Source organism: Pleurodeles waltl, chromosome 8, assembly GCF_031143425.1.
Source record: "Pleurodeles waltl isolate 20211129_DDA chromosome 8, aPleWal1.hap1.20221129, whole genome shotgun sequence".
NCBI lineage: Eukaryota > Metazoa > Chordata > Amphibia > Caudata > Salamandridae > Pleurodeles > Pleurodeles waltl.
This window is the reverse complement of record NC_090447.1, coordinates 694,818,142-694,834,432: the sequence shown is the minus strand read 5'-3', so window position 1 is coordinate 694,834,432 and position 16,291 is coordinate 694,818,142.

Sequence of the window (16,291 nt, the reverse complement as noted above, 5' to 3'; positions counted from 1 at the left end):
AAGGGTCAGTTGCTTTACGCGTTTCCTCCCATACCCCTGATTCCTCGAGTTCTGAGGAAGATCCGCCAAGACCGAGCCCAGGTCATCTTGATAGCTCCGGATTGGCCAAGAAGGGTGTGGTACACAGACCTTCTCCAACTCTCTCTGTGCCCTCCGCTCCATCTCCCTTACAGGGTGGACCTCCTCTCGCAGTCGCAGGGGCAGATTCTATACCCCCACCTCCAGGGCCTGCACCTTCATGCCTGGAGATTGAACGGGGCAATCTGAGTGCTTTTTCTCTCCCACTGGAGGTGGTGGATGTTATTTTATCGGCCAGGCGACACTCCACCAAATCGATCTATGCAAGTTGTTGGGCTAAATTTGTATGTTGGTGTGGAGAGAACAGAATTGATCCCTTAAAGGCTCGCTTGTCTGACATATTGTCGTTTGCTCTTTCCTTGGCGCAGAAGGGTTGTGCAGTTGCCACAGTTAAGGGTTATTTATCTTCACTGTCGGCTTTTCTGTGCCTCCCTGATCAACTTTCCTTGTTTAAGTCTCCTATTGTTTTGAGGTTTGTTAAGGGGCTCACTAATAAGTTTCCGCCCTCACCATTTGTTATGCCTCAGTGGGACCTTAATTTAGTATTAGCATTTCTAATGGGATCGCTATTTGAACCAATGCATTCTTGTGCTTTGCGTTTGCTGGTTCTCAAGACTGTATTCCTGGTAGCCATAACATCGGCCAGAAGGGTCAGTGAGCTTCAGGCTCTTAGCGTAGAGTCTCCATACCTTTCCTTCTTTAGAGACAAAGTGGTGTTAAGGACCAAGGCAGCTTTCCCCCCGAAGGTTGTTACACCCTTTCACTTGGGGCAGTCTATTACTCTCTCTTCCTTTTACCCTCCACCTCATCCATCCAAGGAGGAAGAGAGGCTCCACCGACTGGATCCACGAAGAGCATTGAGCTTCTATGTCGACAGGATGAAGGAGTTCAGGCAAGATGATCAGCTCTTCGTTGGATACGTGGGGAAGAGGAAAGGTAGAGCAGTCCACAAGAGAACGCTATCCAGGTGGGTCATTCTCTGTATCAAGCTTTGTTATTCCTTGGCGAAGAAAGAACCACCTGTGGGGTTTCGTGCTCATTCCACAAGAGCTAAGGCTGCCTCCTCGGCTTTAGCTAGGGGTGTTCCTGTGGTTGACATCTTCAGGGCAGCGACTTGGGCATCCCTCCATACTTTTGTCAAACATTATTGTTTGGATTCTGAGGTTAGGAGGGATGGCCTTTTTGCTCGCTCGGTGCTGCAGGATTTCTTGGTTTGACCATTCGGGCACCCACCTCCGGAGGTAGTACTGCTTTGGGACTCTATTCTTTAGGTGACGAATCCACAGGTAGGTGTATCCATCAGAAGAATGAGTTACTTACCTTCGGTAACGCTTTTTCTGGTGGATACAATAACTACCTGTGGATTCCTGTAGAATGGGAAAGGTAGAAAGATGAGCTCCTCGCACTCAGAGAATGGGTAAATCCAAGTAAGATGTTTATTTGTAAGTCCACAACAGGCATACACATCTGATCTGGTTGAAGGTCAGTCTCACAATGCCCATCAGGAATCCAGAACCTATTAAGGAGGATTCTGTTTCCCCAACGATCTGGAATCACTAACTTGAATATAAACAATGAGTAAGGGAAAGGAGGAACTAAGAAAGAAACAACAAGCACAGGTACATACAATTATGAGAACAAGGTACAAGGTACTAAATACTACATCTTCTTCCCCCTCCACAAAGCCAAAGTAAAACAACAAGCACAGGTACATAAAATTATGATACCATATACATGCTTTACTTTAAAAGATAATCATTGTATTTTGAAGGGAGTTTAACCAGTCTTTGGCTGCGCGTATGCAGTGATTCAGAAGCTGGGCACAACGAAGAAGAAGAACCAGGATCATCCTCTCTCTCCAGATTATGACAAGAAGTACGTGCTTGGAAGTTGGAATCATTCAGTGTGTGATTGGACATTCTGGGGGTCATTCTGACCTCGGCGGTAAAAGGCCCTTACCGCCGGTCAGAAGTCCGCCATACTACCGCCGCGGCCGCGGTAAACCGCCACGGTCATTCTGACCACCAACTGTGAAACCGCCAACAATCCGACATCAGGTCTGGCTCCAGCTGGGCACACAGTTCCTGTATAGTGGCTCGGTCAAGTCGGTATCGTAGTATGATATGGCGTTCTTCCATTGTCGACAGGTCCACCAGCGGTCGGTACACGTGAGGATTCATCCGTCTCCTCGCAAGTCCCAGTGGACGGTGCCTAGGAAGGACAAAATGGAGCACAGAGTCAAGCAAATCACAGGTACATTCACCACAGCATGCATAGCACACGATTATCTATGTATTGAAAGGAGTGTATGTGTGGCAATGCAAGGCCTAGGCCTGTGTGACGCAGTACAAATTATGCCATGTGGGCCCTTGAAATGGCGGCTGCCTGACCTGTGAAGTGGGACAATGGGATGTGAGGTCAATGCGCTGGCGTGGCACACCGTGGCGGTAGGCGGTCGAAGACCGCTATACGAAGCCGCATTGGCTAACATTGAAGGCTATGGGTTTCAGGAGTCAATGACGAGGTGCGCCGGCGGTCGCGGTACGTACCGCCGCGGTACGCACCGCCGCGGGTGTGACCGCCATTTTCTATCTGCTTAATCACTCGAGACCTGATCATCCACAGGAGAGGACCTATACTGCAAGTGCTGCTGTGACCTCGGTCTGGAAGTGACAATGGCTGCTGCGACTGGGGAAAGGGCCCCTGCCTTCACGTCTGAGGAGTTGGAGCAACTTGTGGATGGGGTCCTCCCCCAGTATGCGTTACTCTACGGTCCTCCAGACCAACAGGTAAGCACACTGGGTGCACATTGAATGGGCTATGCCTGTGTGGAGTGGGGTGGATGTAAGTTGGTGGGGTGGGGGGCGAATGAGGAGTGCAACGCACGACAGATGAGAGCATGTGCCATATGGCAAGGTTGGGGAGGGGGGGCCAATCGCATCTAACATGCAGAAAATTGATGAATCTTTTCTTCCCACCCTGTACATGTCAAATAGGTCAGCGCCCATCAGAAAGTGGACATTTGGCGTGCCATCGCCAAGGAAGTCCGGGCCCTGGGGGTCCACACAAGACGGGGCACCCACTGCCGCAAGAGGTGGGAGGACATCCGCCGCGGGAACAGGAAGACCGCCGAGTCACTGCTGGGGATGGCCCCCCAACCTAGGAGGGGTGCCAGTCGTACCCTGACCCCCCTGATGTCCCGGATCCTGGCGGTGGCCTACCCTGATTTGGATGGGCGCTTGAGGACATCACAGCAGACACAAGGGGGTGAGTATCAGCACATTCTGCTATCTCTCTGCGCAGTGGAGGCGTCTGGGTGGGGGAGGAGGGTTGTGGGTGACATTAGGCCAGGGCGCTTTCTGTAGTGTAGTCCTCTCCTTTAGGCATGGCCCTGTGCTCCCGGCCCCCACCTCTGTAGGGTGACAAGTACAGCGCGTTTGTCGTCTCTAGACCTGTTGTCCTAGTCAGAAGTACTGAGTAGTGTACCCCGAATGCGCGGCTTAGTGCATGAGGCTCCTGTGTCTGTCCTCTCCGCCAACGGTGTTGACATTGCATGCACTCAACCTGGTCTTCGTTTTTCTCCCCCCACCCTTCTTCTTCATCTTCTTGTGCATGTGTGCATTAGCATCATCAGGCGGAGGAGAATTGGCATCGGAGCACGAGGGAGCTGCAAGTCACAAGGCCCCGGTGGGACCAGGAACAGACACCGAGGGCACCAGTGATCCGGAGGGCGAGGGGAGCACCACAACGGGGACCGGTGGTGACACCAGAGACACCGACACGTCCTCGGATGGGAGCTCCCTAGTGGTGGCGGCAACATCCGGGCCCCCCGCCTCTCCAGGTACAGCCGCCACCCAGCGCACCAGCCCCGCCCTCCCAGCAGCCCCTCAGCCTACGCTCCGTGCCCGCTCGCCCAGGAAGGCGGGCGTCTCCTTCGCCCCAGGCACCTCAGCCCCTGCCCCTGTTACCCCTGCTGCCCTCAGTGAGGAGGTCATTGACCTCCTTCAGACCATCATTGTTGGGCAGACTACCCTTTTGAATGCCATCCAGGGGGTAGAAATGGAGGTGCATCGGAGCAATGCCTACCTAGAGGGCATTCATTCGGGTCAGGCTGCCCATCAACGATCGTTCAATGCTCTGGCCTCAGCACTGACGGCAGCCATTGTCCCTGTTTCCAGCCTCCCTCTTCTGACTGCCTCCACCCTGTCTCTGTCTCCTGTTCCTCAGCCTATCCCATCCACACCATCAGACCAGCCTGCACACACCTCAACACCCAAGGGCAGCTCATCCAGACACAAGCACCACAGAACCCACAAGCATTCACGCAAGTAACACCCAGATGCAGACATTCCAACAGTCACTACTACCTCTGTGTCCCCCTCCTCCTCGTCTCCCTCCTCCCTCCCTGTGACGTCTACACTCACACCTACATGCACACCACCATCAGCCAGTGCTTCCATCACCAGCACACCCTCCAGTCCAGTCCGCACACGTGCAGTCACCACCCCCACTACCATTTACACGTCCCCTGTGTCCTCTCCCACTGTGTCTGTCACCCCCTCTTCCAAGACACACAAACGCAGGCAGACACCCACCCAACAGCCATCCACCTCACGACAGCCTCCAGCACAAGCACCTGCACCCAAAGACAGCACACCTGACTCTCCTACAACCACATCCTCTTCCTCCACTCCCATCACCCCTTCTCCTACCTTTTACCTTGGTCCTAAGAAAGTTTTCCTCGCTAATCTTGACCTCTTTCCCTCCACTGACCCACCCCTCCATCTACAAAGAGTCCCAAGAGCACCTCAGCCACCACCAGCCCAGCTTCGAGTGTCACTGTGGTGCATGGGTTCTGGAGCCCACCCTTTGCCAGCAGTGACACGTCAATCAGCAGCAAGGGGACAGCCAGCCCTCCACCAGGCAAGAGGACCAGGAAGCTGTAGGGCCGCCGTGAGAGGACTGACACGGCTGCCCACAAGGAGCAAAGTTCGCCCACTTCACCAGCCACAACATCTAGGGGAGGCAAGGGCCCAAGAGCCCCATCTAAGGAGCGAAAGGGCAGCAGGGCGGAGAAGTCAGCCAGCAGGAGCGCGGAGCAGGAGGGGCCCACAAGCCCCATCCCGGGTGTTAGGAAGAACAGCAAAGGGCCCAGGACTCCGTCCCCGAAGGGTCCAGCAACAGCACGGTCGGAGGGCGACTGAGCAGGGAGTCCAGGCCAGGTCTGGCTCCCTTGACCTACTGGACGAGCACCGCTGAACAGGGCCCCGCCGTGCAGAGGAGCACCGCTGAACAGGGCCCCGCCGTGCAGAAGAGCACCGCTGAACAGGGCCCCGCCGTGCAGAAGAGCACCGCTGAACAGGGCCCCGCCGTGCAGAGGAGCACCGCTGAACAGGGCCCCGCCGTGCAGAAGAGCACCGCTGAACAGGGCCCCGCCGTGCAGATGAGCACCGCTGAACAGGGCCCCGCCGTGCAGAAGAGCACCGCTGAAGAGGGCCCCGCCGTGCAGATGAGCACCGCTGAACAGGGCCCCGCCGTGCAGAAGAGCACCGCTGAAGAGGGCCCCGCCGTGCAGAAGAGCACCGCTGAACAGGGCCCCGCCGTGCAGAAGAGCACCGCTGAAGAGGGCCCCGCCGTGCAGAGGAGCACCGCTGAACAGGGCCCCGCCGTGCAGAAGAGCACCGCTGAACAGGGCCCCGCCGTGCAGAGGAGCACCGCTGAACAGGGCCCCGCCGTGCAGAAGAGCACCGCTGAACAGGGCCCCGCCGTGCAGAAGAGCACCGCTGAACAGGGCCCCGCCGTGCAGAAGAGCACCGCTGAACAGGGCCCCGCCGTGCAGAAGAGCACCGCTGAAGAGGGCCCCGCCGTGCAGAGGAGCACCGCTGAACAGGGCCCCGCCGTGCAGAAGAGCACCGCTGAACAGGGCCCCGCCGTGCAGAGGAGCACCGCTGAACAGGGCCCCGCCGTGCAGAAGAGCACCGCTGAACAGGGCCCCGCCGTGCAGAAGAGCACCGCTGAACAGGGCCCCGCCGTGCAGACGAGCACCGCTGAACAGGGCCCCGCCGTGCAGAAGAGCACCGCTGAACAGGGCCCCGCCGTGCAGAGGAGCACCGCTGAACAGGGCCCCGCCGTGCAGAAGAGCACCTCTGAAGAGGGCCCCGCCGTGCAGAGGAGCACCGCTGAACAGGGCCACGGCGTGCAGAAGAGCACCGCTGAAGATGGCCCCGCCGTGCAGAGGAGCACCGCTGAACAGGGCCCCGCCGTGCAGACGAGCACCGCTGAACAGGGCCCCGCCGTGCAGAAGAGCACCGCTGAACAGGGCCCCGCCGTGCAGAAGAGCACCGCTGAACAGGGCCCCGCCGTGCAGAAGAGCACCGCTGAAGAGGGCCCCGCCGTGCAGAAGAGCACCGCTGAACAGGGCCCCGCCGTGCAGAAGAGCACCGCTGAACAGGGCCCCGCCGTCTCAAGCACCGCTCCGCTGGGCCCTTCCTGTCATGCACCGCTCTGCTGGGCCCCGCCGTCTCAAGCACCGCTCCGCTGGGCCCCGCCGTCTCAAGCACCGCTCCGCTGGGCCCTTCCTGTCATGCACCGCTCCGCTGGGCCCCGCCGTCTCAAGCACCGCTCCGCTGGGCCCTTCCTGTCAAGCAGCGCTTCGCTGGGCCCTTCCTGTCAAGCACCGCTCCGCTGGGCCCTTCCTGTCAAGCACCGCTCCGCTGGGCCCCGCTGTCTCAAGCACCACTGGCACAATGACAGTGCCGGATCTGTCTCGAGCTACTGTTCACGGTTCACTGTGCCCACCATGCCTCCTCCTTGACCGGTGGAGACTGTTATCCACCTGATGGACTGTGGCTTTGCACTCCCCAGGATGGCAGAGTGGGCAAGCCACCCACTGTAGAGACTTGAGAGACTGTGGCTTTGCACTCCCCAGGATGGCAGAGTGGGCAAGCCACCCACTGTAGAGACTTGAGAGACTGTGGCTTTGCACTCCCCAGGATGGCAGAGTGGGCATGGTGGCCCCTTCGTGGATCTGGCGTCGTGGACTCATGTGGCTGTGGTGCCCCCCCCTTCCCTTCCCCCTGAGGTGCCTGTAGTTTTTTCATCAGATGCCCCTGCAGTGTTCTCTCCAAAGGACTCAGGTCTCCTGTGTGGGCTTTGCCCTTGTGTTGATACACTTTGGCCCACGGACACTTGGAATATCGTTAGATGTGCAGGACTTATTGCCTCGGTTTATCGTATGCACTGGATATTGATTTGTTTTTTTAAAATTGTTATTGCTATTTGACCGTGACTTATCAGTGGTTTTTATTTCCCATAAATTTCGAGTCACAATTTAATTATGTCCTTGCTTTTTTTACGGGGGTTTGGGTGGTGTCACTGTGACTTGTTGCTCTGCATTGGTGTGTACATGGTTTGGTGGGGTGGGTGTATCGCGTATGTGTGTGCACGTAACCTTTCGTCCTCCCCCCTCCCCTGTGTCGTAGGTGCAGTACTCACCGTTGTCGTCTGCGCCGGCGTTCGTACTCGTGGTAGATGAGCAGGTAGACAAGAGCAGGTAGGATGTTTAATTTGGGTTCCATGCTGTCCTCCTTCCTCGTGGAGTGCGTAGAGGTGCGCGTTTTCCCGTTCGTAGTCTGTTTCTGCCGTGTTTTTATCGGCGGTGCTCCCGCCCCGGAAAAGGTGGCGGATTGGCCAGTCAGAATAGTGTGGGCAGTACATTGTCTGCCGCCTGTCTGTTGGCGGTGACCGCCGCGCTGTTTGTCGGTCCCGCCGTGGCGTTCGGAGTGTTAATGTGGCGGGCTGTGTTGGCGGTTCCCGCCAGGGTCAGAATTCCATTTTTTGGACCGCCGGCCTGTTGGCGGGTTGGCCGCCGCTTTATCACCGACCGCCAGGGTTAGAATGACCCCCTCTGTCTTTAGTAGAACTGTAAATGAACGCAGCACCAGAACTGGTATCATCTTCATCTTCACGTCCAGCATATACTCGTTTGAAAATATCAGCTTGCGAAGAGGAAATTGGAACAATGGAGTTTTTGTTCCACCACCCCTTGCCTTCCAGCAACACAGCGGATTTCAAAACTCTTACAACTTTAACAGGTAATGAATATTTCAATGCTCCTTTGGATACCATACACGGTTTCTTGATCAATACCCAGTCATTCACATTAACCATTACCTCACTCACATTTTTCCTAGAATCATATTCACGCTTCTGAACAAATTGTTTTTCAGAAACTTTCTGTTTCAGCTCTTCAAAATCAACATTCACACCCTTGTGAAAGGAGGCCATCCATGAAGGTGTTAATTTAGATCTAGATTCCCTCCTTCTGAGTAATACAAAAGGCGAAAAACCTATGGTGGAATGCGGTGTATTCAAATATGCCCATAATTTCTCATTTAAGAATTCTTTCACATTGCAATTGGTTGCAATGGCTGTTTGAATGCCCTCTTTAAGAATCCGATTAGCTCTTTCCACAAGTCCGTTAGAAATTGGACTGTACAAAGCCACACGTGAGTGTTTTATGTTAAATTTGAGCAAAAAGTTCTCTATTTTGCTGGAAATGAACTGTACCCCATTATCAGTGACAATGTTAGACGGTGGGCCTTCCAAATAGAACAGAGAAGATAAAAATTAAATAACGGATTCTGTGTCAGCATGTTCCACAAAATTGTAGCATATCCATTTAGAAAAATAATCAATAGCAACAATCATATGTCTCATATTTCTAGGCAGGAGGTTGAAGGGACCTGGAAAATCTATGGCAATACTTTCCCAAGCACCATTAGGAAAAGGAATATTGTGCAAGGGTTCATTGTGGCACTTCCAATGCTTATCAGACACTACACAAAAAGTGCACTGGTCCACAGAATTCGATACTTGTTTGTCTAGACCTGGCCACCAGTACTTTTCCTTTAATCTTTTACAAGTAGCTGAAATACCTAAATGCCCCTCATGAGCTGCTTTTATAAGCAAAGGCCTCAAACCGTAAGGAGGAATGCAAACAGGGCCTCTCATACACACACCATTCTCACACGACAATTCAGCAGCTAGTTGGTGATAGGTGTTAAGTTCCCCACTGAACTTCTGATTTTTGGGCCAACCATGAGAAACATGAAACATCACCTCTGACAAAACAGAATCTCTTGACATGGCAGAATTCCAATCCTGCTCAGAAAATAAGCCTTCGGAAGCTGAAACTACGTCTACAGCACCAATTACACACTCCGTGTCCTCATGCTCTGTATCAGACAGAGGTAAAGGCAACCTGGAGAGACAATCCACCCTAACATTTTTCCCTCCAGGAAGATATCTTACCTCTAAGTTGAACTCTTGCAACTTAGACAACAGTCTTACTAATCTTGAAGAGGCCTTACCTAAGCCATTCCCATCCATTAGGAATACAAGTGGCTTGTGATCCGTGAACAGTGTACAGGCCATGCCCCAAATGTAGGTCTTAAACTTAGACACTGCCCAGACGCAAGTGAGGGCTTCTCTCTCAATAGTGCTGTAGTTGATCTCAGCTTCTGAAAGAGATCTCGAGGTAAAAGCAATAGTGCGTTCTTGCCCTTCCACCCATTGGCCAAAGACCGCCCCTAAACCTTTCATACTAGCATCCACCGCTACAAAAGATTTGGGTGAAGGTATAAATGGCTTCAAAGCCGGAGCAGATAGTACTAGATTTTTAATGGCATTAAATTCTGCCATCACTTGTTCACCCCATTCAAACTTACTGCCTTTCTTCAATAGATTTCTAAGGGGTTGTACTATCATTGCGTACCCATCAACAAACCTTGAATAGTGTTCACAAAGACCTAGAAATGAGCGTAGCTCATCTTTATTCGATGGGCAAGGCGCATTTGTGATAGCTTCCACATTTCCCTGTTTGGGTTTAATGCCATCAGAAGAAATAGAGTGTCCTAAGTATTCTACCCTCTGAACCAGAAATTTACACTTCTCTCTCTTGATCGTGATACCACAATCTTTGAGTATAGAGAACACTTTGTCTAAGATAACAATATGTTCTTCCATATCTTTAGTGTGAATCAAAATGTCATCCTGAAAGGCACATACGTACTCAAAATCGCCAAACAAAGAATCCATTAACTTTTGAAAAACGCTCGCTACAGAAGCTAATCTAAAAGGAAGTCTGAGATATTTATATGCCCCAAAAGGAGTCACAAAAGTAGTGAGTTCCTGAGAATCAAGGCTTAGAGCAATCTGATGATACGCAGAGTGTAAATCAATAGTGGAGAAAATTTTAGAGGTGCCCAAACTGGCAATCATCTCTTGTATACGAGGAAGGGGATGACAGTCAATAATAATATTTTTATTCAATGATCTTAAATCCACACATAACCTCAAATCCCCATTTTTCTTCTTAGTTAGAACAATGGGCGAAACCCACTCAGAAGAGTCTGTGGGGGTTATGATGCCGTCTTTGACAAGTTTTTCTAAAAGATCTTTGAGCTGCCCTTTCACAGAGCTAGGAATAGGTCTTACCTTAAGTGAAACGGGAACAGCTCCATCCTTAAGCCTGATACAATGTTCAAAACCTTTAACAACACCGATAACATCAGCAAATACCTCAGGATATTTCATTGTAAAAGATTCTGAGCTGTTGGTAACAGGTAAACTGATTTCTGACACTTCTATAGGCATTTCTCCTAAAACAATGGGATTGTCAAAGCCGGGACGCAATACTATGCCCAACTTCGCAAGATCTTTCCATCCTATGATGTCTCTGCCATCCACTGCCACATATATTTTGGTCATAGTGCTTCTACCTAAAATGGATAAAGAGGACATAAAAATACCCTAAGAGCTCAATGTCGTGGTCTCCAAAAGCTTTGGGACTAATGTCGAAATCATTCAATACTTTCGTAGTTGGCCAGTATCCACGGTAAGTGACTTCTGCAATAATGGTGACAGGTGAGCCAGAGTCAGCCATGACAGAAAGTTTAATTGAATCAATAACTGCTTGATAGATGGGTCCCTTGATATTTCTAATAGTGGCAATATCCACTGTTAGAATGACATTGGATAGGTTAGTAGTACAGTCATCTACGTCATCTGACTGTTCACCTTTGGAATACACATTGTTATTTTTTACTTTCATGCTACTGCCACTAGATTTGTAAGAACAGTGAGGCTGCTTGCAAACAATTTGGAAATGACCAATTTTATGACATTTTAAACATTTCTTGCCCAAAGCTTGACACAACTGGTTGTTACTTAAGTGATTGTGTGACCCACAGCGGAAACACAGTAGTGTGTTCTTATTAAATTTTGTAGTTCTCTCCTTAATAAAGTTAACTTCAGAGTTTTCTATTACTTGACTAACCGCTACATTCTCTGAGTGTCCGGATACTACTTTAGAGGTAATAATAGATCTCTCAATAGCTTTAGCTATGTCTAATGTTTCCTCTAAGGTAAGATTCCGGCATGCTAATAACCGTTCTTGAATTTTTTTTGAATAACAGTGGAACACAAACTGGTCTCTAATATGCATGTCTACATGAGAACCAAAATCACATCTCGCAGCCAGCACACGCAAATTAGCCACAAATTCATCCACTGTCTCATCCATAGACTGTTTGCACATTGCGAAGTTGAATCTTTCTAATAAAACATTGTATTAATCCGAAAATTGCTTCCCAATTCTTTCTTTCGCTTCATTATAAACATTCCATATTGCAGTGTCGCCACTACTTTCATTTGGTGGAGGAATAGTTGGTAAATTGTCAAAAACACGCTGCCCGGCCACACCAAGGTGATTAAATAAAAGGGCCAACTTCCTGGCAGGAGTAAAGTCATTAGCATCAATTGCAACCAAATAATTTTCAAAAATCCTTATCCTTACCGAGGTGCAATGGATAGCAGCTAGCAGATCAGGCTCCAATTTTGCACATAGCTCTGTGATTATGGCCCTGTCCAGACGATAGGTGAGTATGATGTGCCAATCCTCCAGTGTAGCCATGTCCACAAGGGGTCTGTACACGGGTGCTTGCTTCCTCCTGCTATTCCTCTGCAGTAGTTGGTATCTAAGTGAGCCAAAAGTAAAATGGGTGTGACTACAGGACCTATGGACACATAACATCATAGTACACAGAGCATGTATGTACATAGGACACTAGAATTGTCTAGGTGTGTACACTCAATACCAATGACACACTTTTAAATTCCAAACATGAGTAGTAGCAGTAGAAAATGGGAACCGCCTGTCCTGTATTCAGGAACAGGTAGAAGTGACCTCACTCTGCTGGCGTTAACACCATGGCGGACGGCGGTCTGCACCGCCGTGCAATTCCTCATTGGCTAACATGGGGCTCTATGGAGTACAGGAACCACTGATGATCAACGCCGGGGTTGACGATGTTCACCAACGCGGACGTGACCGCCATTTTCTTTTTACTACTTCTCTTGATTTCTGACTTTCCACTGGATGACATCTTCACTGCGTGTGCTGCTGTGACCTGTGTCTGGAACCTGCCATGACCCGTGCTACAGGGATAAGGGCCCCAGCCTTCACGCCGGAGGAGTTGAAGAGGCTCATGGATGGGGTACTACCCCTGTATGGGCAGTTGTATGGGCCTCCAGACCAACGGTGAGAACATCATGGGTACGTTGCATGCAACATGAGCTGCACGTAGTTGTATGTGTGTGCTAGCAGTGTGTCATTTGGGGGGTATGGCTGCAGGCAATGTGAATGCAGAGGTATAAGTCATGTGTGTGTTTGATGAGGGGCAAATGCAGTATGTGAGACATTTGTTTGACAGGCTAGATTGTCTGGTTCATGGTGTTCCTCTGTGTTTCCTCTGCAGGTCAGTGCCCATCAGAAGAAGGGGTTGTGGTGTGCCAACGCCAAGGACGTGCGGACCCTGGGGGTCCATAGCCGGTGAAGCACCCACTGCAGGAAACGGTGGGAGGACCTGAGACTCTGGGCCCGGAAGACCGCGGAGGTCCAGCTGGGGACTGCCTCCCAACTAGGGAGGGGTGCCCGTCATGGCCTGACCCCCCTAATGGCCCCAATCCTGAGTTGGATGGGTGCTTAAGAGCAGCACAGCAGCCACAAGGGGGTGAGTGCAGTGTGTGTGTGTGGTATTCAATTTTTTGTTGCCTGCCATGGGATTTGGGTGTAAGGTTCTAGTCAGTGGATGCCCCAATATGCAGCTTTGGCCATTCCTGCGATGTCCTGATTAGCTTTGTAGGGTGGTATCCATTTTTGGTGTTGCCAGGTAGCTAGCATGCCATGTCAGACAGGACTTAGTTGGTCCCAGTAGGTGTGCAGATGGTAGTGTTTGGGTTCCGTCCTGCTGTAGTACCTAGGCAATAGTTTGTCACTCTGATCCATTCTGCGTACTGTAAGTCCCAGAGAGTGATTGTGATGTGTATGACTGTGCTGTTGGTGTTGTGATTGACTCTGTGCTCCCTTTCTTTTCCACCCCCCACTCCTTTTGTCATCATGTCCATGTGTGCATTATCATCATCTGGTGAAGGAGCAGAGGCACCGGCGAGTGAGGGAACTGAAGCCCAAAGGACCCAGGAGGCAGAGTCCACCGACGCTGAAGGGACCAGTGGGACAGAGGGCGAGGGGAGCACCACGGGGAAGACTGGAGCTGATACAACTGATTCTGATTCCTCCTCCGATGGAAGCTCCCTGGTCGTGGCGGACCCCTCTGGGACCACTCCAGTTACTTCATTTTCTGCCACCCCCGTACCAGCACCACCCTCCCGGTAGCCCCCCACCCAGTTGCCCATGCCCACTCACCCAGGAGGGTGGGTGTCTCCTTCGCCCCAGGCACCTCAGGCCCTGCCCCAGTCAGCCCTGCTGCCATCAGTGAGGAGGCTATTGACCTCCTGAGATCCATCTCTGTAGGGCAGTCAGCCCTAGTGAATGCCATCCAGGGGCTGGCATCCCAGATGCAGAAATGCAATGCCTACCTGGAGGGCATTCACTGTGGCTTGGCGGCCCTACAGAGAGTGTTTCAGGCTCTGGCCTCCTCTGATGGCAGCCAGTGTCCCTGTTTCTTCCGTTCCCCCTACAACTATCTCTTCCCAGTCCCTGTCTTCTCTTCCCCAAACCATCCCACGCACACATTCTGACAAGCATGCACCCAAAACAACAGACAGGATTCGCACTGACAAACACAGGCAGCACACTTCAGTCCACAAGCACACATACAGCCAACACACAGATGCACACACAACAACAGCCACTGCCACCACTGTCTCCCCCTCCTCCTCCTCCCACACAGTCATATCAGCACTCACACCTGCATGCACTGCATCAACACTCCCAGATCCTACCACCTGCGCAGGCTTGCCCACAGACACCACAACAGCAGACCTGCAGACATGCACTCCACACACCACATGTGCAATCACCACCACCTCATGCAGCACACCCACCTCACTTGCAGACACCACCTCAACATAATCCACAAGTTCAGTATGTCCTCCCCCACCCTGTCTGCCCCCCTCCAAAGACACATAAATGCTCCCACTCAGACATCCAACAGCCATCCACCCCACACACGCACACTGTCCATGCACCTGCACCCAAGTCCAGCATACCTCCTCCTCCAACAGCCCCTTCCTCTACCCCCACTCCCATTCCTCCTCCCACACCCCGCCCCATTGGTCTTAAGAAGCTTTTCCTATCCTGTCTTGACCTCTTCCCTCCCCCACCCCACTGTCCTGCCCGCAAGAGAAAAGTCCCACCTCCCTAGCCCAGTACCTCCAGTTCCAATTCGACTCCTGTTCCTCCCCCTAAGAGTACTCCTGCCACTAAGGTGCAAAAGAGTGGAACTCCGTCCCCTGTCCCACGGCCCCCAAAACAGAAGGGAAAGGACCCTTCCCCTCCCAAACCCAAGCCAGAGGACCCCCTCGCAAGAAGAACACCGCCCCCTCTGCCCCCTGAAGTGCCTGCCTACCATCTCGATGATGCCCCTGTCCAATGGAGTGCCAATGTTGTCAGGAGTCAAGTTGGACCTTGGACGTTGCCCTGTGGCCACTTGCGTACTTTGGACTGGCCAATGGCCCTGCCTGTATTTATGTTCTTAATTATTTATTTCAATCAATGCTCGTTCTCCAACATGATTACAGTGATTGGACCAGAGGTATGCGTCCTAGCTTTCTTTGCTCCTTGGTTCTGCTACTGTCGATTTACTATGCAGTTGGTTATGGGTGTGTGTGTGCTGTGTGTGTGTGTGTGTGTCACTCTCCCCTTACTCCTTGGTGTGCTAGGCGGCTGTTCTCACCGTTGTTGTCTTCATCGGCATTGGTGCTCCTGGACTGCCATTGCGTGGTACAGCATTGGGAAGACTTCCAGTTCTGGTTCCATGGCGGCTGTGGACTCCTCTGTGTCCCTGAAGTTGAGTGTCTCCTTTTATATGATGTGTTTCTGCCAGGCTTTTGGTGGTGGTGCTAACGCCCCGGAAATCCTGGTGGTCTGGTATGTCATAATATGGTGGGCGGATCCTTGTCTTTCCCCTGCATGTAGGTGGCTACAGCAGTGGTCGTACTGCACTGGCGGTTGGGGTGGTACATTGGCGTCTATGAGAGGGATCACTTCCATAGTTATAATTTGGCGGTCATTACCACCAGCCTGGTGATGGTACTACTACCATCGCCGGCGTGGCTGTTACCTGACCACCAATGTCATAATGAGGGCCATAGTGTAGAGAAAATAAATAAAGAGGAGAGACGGTAAGAAAATGAACAAGGAGAGAGGAAAGACAGATCAGAAAGTAGAGAAAAGCAGAAAAGATAAGAACGGGGATTGGAAAGTAAGGAAAGGTACTGGATAGGAAATGAGAAAAGTAGGAAGGGCAGAAATAATAGAATGATAGAAAGGAACTAATATTTGGGAGTGTGAGAGGAAAAGGAGATTTGAGTGTGTATGGAAAGGATGAGCTATGGAAGTGATATAGAAAAAGGAAGAAGTGAAGAAGCAAGAAAGGGGAGTGTTAAAGGCAAAAAAGAGAGAAAAAAGGGTAGGAAAAAAGAAGAAAGGAAAGGATGATAAAACAACCAAAAGGGTATGGTAGACCAAGAAGTGACAAACAAGGAGGCTGGAGCCAAGGAGAGGAAAGAGATGAGAGAGAAGCATAGTCAAGATATTGATTTGATAGAGTAAGGGTGGATGAGAGAGAACAGGGAGATTAGAGAGACCGGGAAAGAGATGAGTAGGACATAGACGGAAGAGAAGAGACAG